General features: G+C 47.6%; 1 protein-coding gene across 1 annotated transcript in view; it reads right to left on the reverse strand.

The window, feature by feature from the left end:
- Positions 1 to 1,998, reverse strand: part of LOC108449764 — a 5,158-nt gene extending 3,160 nt beyond the window's left edge. The window contains exons 1-2 of the mRNA XM_017746807.1: positions 1,879 to 1,998; positions 1 to 442 (exon numbers count right to left, since the gene is read on the reverse strand). The exon at positions 1 to 442 is cut by the window's left edge and continues 3,160 nt beyond it. The gene's annotated coding sequence lies outside the window, so the exon portion shown is untranslated. The remainder of the gene's footprint in view (positions 443 to 1,878) is intronic.
- Positions 1,999 to 4,309: the final 2,311 nt, after the last annotated feature.

Below are 4,309 nucleotides of genomic sequence, written 5' to 3' on the forward strand. Positions count from 1 at the left end.
GATGCCAGGTAAGAATCTTCCCTTCTCCCCTGCTCCCTCCTGACCCCTGAGCACCATCCTTCCTGCCCTGCTGCAAGCAGCCTGGTAGGTTTGCAGGCTCAGCGCAGGCTTTTTCTGGGAACACACTCCATTGCCAGCTTTTCCATTGACAGTGAAGGCTGGTTCTGAAGGTGGCCAGACTGCTCTGAGCTTGCTCCCTAAGAGGACAGACCTGCTGTTCCTGTGCTCAGCCAGCTGCAGATCACACTGTGCATTGAAGGATGCGGGTTTCTCTCTCGTTTCAGTCTTTTTGGCCCTGTTACACCACTCCCAGGGCTGTGGTCCATGCTGAACATGGTGGTGCTCCAGCCTTTCCATCTCACTTCTGCTTCCAGCCCCAGCCATCAGCTTGTAGTGGACTTGGCAGTAAAACACCCCGTGGAGGGCAGCATAGTTTTGCAAGCTGGAAAACACACATTGGCACAGCTGTCAGTGGCTATGTGGGAGGGGAGCTGTAGCACTGATGGACAGGCTTTCAGCAAAATCATTTTTCAGTGGGGAAGGGAGGGAGCAGGTTGAAGAATGAAACCTTTCAAAAGTAGTGCTGGCTTTCTCAGAATATGTTTGATTTTTCTTTCAAACACCAAAACACGTGAAAAATTAAACATTTCCTTGCAATGCCTCCGGGGGCTGTAGCCCAGGTTATGTGCAATCCCTTTCTCATTTACAGGCCAGGCTTCATACCAGTACTTCATCTCTGCCCCTGTATTCACAGCGTGGACCTTATGGGTAAAAGTGCCCAGGGCTCCCATGATACAACAACTGCAGGAGGGGAGGAAGTGTCTGCAGAGCTAGGGGTAACAGGATTCCAAGCAGCCTCACAGGAGGTGGCTGTCTCAGTGACTGACAAGCTGAAAACAAGTCAGCATTGTGCCCTGGTGACTGGGAAGCCAACTACATCCTGAGCTGCATGGCCAAGAGAAGTGAATGTTCCTCTATATTTGACTTTTGTAGGATTCCATGTGGATAACTTTGTCCAGTTTTGGGCTCCTCACAGCAAGGAATTCAGCAAAAAGCCACCAAAGTGGTAAGGGACCTGTGTCATCTGAGGAGAGGCTGAGAGATGAGTTGGCCAGGTCCTACCAGGAGAAGGTTAAGAGGGAGAAACTCACTGCTGCGTGTGTCTATTTTATGGGAGGTTATAGAGAAGACAGGGCTGGAGTGCTCTTGGAGGGGGGCAGTGACAGGATGAGAGGCGATGGGAACAACTTGTAACACAGGGAATTGTGATGAGTGGCAAGAAAAACCATTTTCACTGGTGGTCAGATGTTCAAAGAGGGGCCCCAGCTGAAAGGCTGTGTAACCCCCATCCTTGAAGCCATTCACACCTCTCCTGGACATGTTCCTGAGCTCCTGCTCTCCTTAGGCCTGCAGAAGGCTGAGTGGAGACTTCCAGAGGTGCCTTCCAACCTACCTGACTCGATGTGATGCTTGGGGACATGATTTAGTGGTGGAGAGTGTTGGGTAAATGGTTGGACTCAACGACCTTAGAGGCCTTTTCCAACCTTAATGAGTCTATGATTCTATGACCATAGGAAGCACCCTAATGGCTCCTCCAATCACATTCCCTATCAGTATTCCCAAACTGTAAATATTTATTGTAGTTTCAGCTCACCCTTGCACCACCATCCATGCAGATTCCTAATCCATGGGGGTCTGCAATCTTGAGGTGGGCAGACTTCAGCCTCTGGTGATGGAGAGGCAGATGGAATCAGGGAAACTGCATGCCCTTTTTCTCATTTCCTGAGTCCTGCTCTCTCAGAATTACCCTTGGGCAATTTAGATGGAAACTACTTGGGCATCCCTTAGAAACAAACACACTTGTGTCCTGCCACTCACCTCAGCTTCCTCCCGCAAACCTGACAGCAGAAACACGAGCGGTGCACACAGACCTTGTCGGTGACCACACACTCCATGGGGTAGACAGGCTTCAGGCAGGAGGCACACATTTCTTTCAACATGGGCTGAAGAAGGAGAGACTGAGGTTAAATAACTGAATCATGACCACCTGGAAGTGCATCTGCAAGGTAATTTTCTTGGGATTTTTTTTGCAGATCTGTCGTGCGAGTTCAGATTCCTGTCTGGTCCAGTTTACCTGTCAGCTTGGATGGGTCAGTGTTAATTTTCAGTCAGAACAGAAAGACGGAACACCCTTGGATCTCTGATGAGAAAAAATATGTTCATTTGATTGAGAGTAAATGATTCATTCAGTTGAATAATATAAAAACCTCGAGTAAGGCGAGAAATGTTGCTCTGACTCAAAAACTCTGTGCAGCTCCTGGAATCACTGGTATCTTATGGCTGCTCACACAGACACATAGTCCAAACCCTGGAAAGGCAGCTCATATCAGCATAAAGCTTCCACAGCTCCATGAATCTGGTGGTTTACTCCACTATGTTTACTGTCTGGATTGTGTTGTGTGCCATGACCTGATTCCTCAAACACGTCTTTATGTGAAAAGCCCAGAGAATCTCTCTGGAAAGCATTGCCAGCACCAGCCTTTTTAGTGGAGAGAGAGAGGGGGAAAAGAATCTTGGCTATCAGCCCAGCTGCAGAAATAGGTCCAGGTACTCTGCATGGTCAAGTGACCCAGAGGGTGCAGGTGGCAGTAAGGATGCCTCTGTGCACTCCTCACTGCGGTGCAAAGCAGAGGTTCAGCTTAGCTGGCAAATTAATCTGAAAACTCAGGTCTTTCCAAAGCCCCAGAAGGAGCACAGCTGAGCCCAGCCTAACTCTGACAGGTCAGTGCTCTGAGTACTGACACTCCCTCACGTCAGGGCAACTCTGCCTCTTTGTCAGGGGTTATTTGCCACAGTTTTGCTGGTGGTCTCTGATCCCTCTGGCTTTCTTTCCATGTGTTCCTACCCTGGTTTGCAGCATTTCCAGCTCACAGAAAAGACAAGTTTACTTTCTGCTCTCATGTTGAGTGGGCTGATGGCCAGATTTTAGCTTTGAGTAAACAGTAGTCCAGAGAAGTTGGGCATTCCCCGTCCCTGGAAGTGTTCAAGGCCAGGTTGGAAGGGGCTTGGAGCAACCTGATCTAGTGGAAGGTGTTTCTGCAAGGGGATTGGAATGAAGATGGTCTTTAAGGTCCCTTCCAACCCAAACCATTCTATGACTGTGTTTCTATGAAACAGGAATGTGTTTCTGTATCTAAAGAGATGAGTTGACACAAACAAGAACAAGACACAGAACAAGAACTCTGTCTTTTACTTGCAACACACACCTGGGGAAACAATTTTTAACTTTTTAACTTTTAATTTCATTTTGTCTGATCATATCATTAAGGTCAGGTCATCTTTGTTTTCCTGTGACAACACTTTCAAGAAGATGAGTTTAGCATCTTGAGTTTTCTTCCTTCCTTCTACAGGGAAGCATACAAACAAAATCCCTGTCTTTCCTTCAGTCTGCAATGATCCCAGCACCCCTCCACTCTTCCAGTCCTCTGCAGAGAGCAGACCATGGGTCTGTAAGTGAGTACAGAAATAATGGATGTCTAAACTCCCAGAATTCTTGGTGGAGGTCTGTTAAGGCAATCTAAAGGGTGATACATCTACCCTGAAACAGGCCCACGTAGTTGTGCAAAGTTGATCTGTTTGCAAGGTGAATTTCACCAGTGTGACTGTAGAACTTCCTCTGATGGTGACGAGCTCTCACCCAGCACAAGGCTCTGTGTCCTGGCAGAGAAGAGAGTAACTCAACATGTCTGTGTTGTATAAGAAGAAAATGCTTTCCTTTAACCGTGACCAAAGAAGGAAGCAGAGCTGTTTAGCAAACAAGAAGGATCTCTCTCCTCTGAACTGGGGATGAATGTCTGTACTCCTGGGGTGTTTCCACAGTGGGATAACCTTTTATAGGGGGTATTGGTCTCTTTAATGGGGGGACTTATTTTCAGTGCTCATTGTCTGATGCATGGCAAACACTCTTGCCTTCAGAGGGGTATTTGGCAGCCCCAGGAATAAGCCTTCCTTATGGTCTGAAAGATAGAGAGGTGATTAGAAGCAATTGAATGGCACTGTGGGCAAGGAAATTATCCTAAGGCTTCTGTGAAAAGCAGTTACAGGGTGTTCCTGGAAGGCTCTTCCAGCACACCGCTGATTACTGCAGTGCTGAAAGTTGCAGCTGGATTATGGCTTATCAGTTGTTGCCTTTTTTTCCTTGTGTGAATTAAAACCTTTATATAGCAGGAGAAGTCAGCCTGAAAACTCCTGTGTTATTGATAAGGGGAGAATGTGGGGAAGGGTCTGGGGCACAAGGCTGATGAGCAGC

This window comes from Corvus brachyrhynchos, unplaced genomic scaffold (assembly GCF_000691975.1).
Source record: "Corvus brachyrhynchos isolate BGI_N302 unplaced genomic scaffold, ASM69197v1 scaffold18, whole genome shotgun sequence".
Taxonomy (NCBI): domain Eukaryota; kingdom Metazoa; phylum Chordata; class Aves; order Passeriformes; family Corvidae; genus Corvus; species Corvus brachyrhynchos.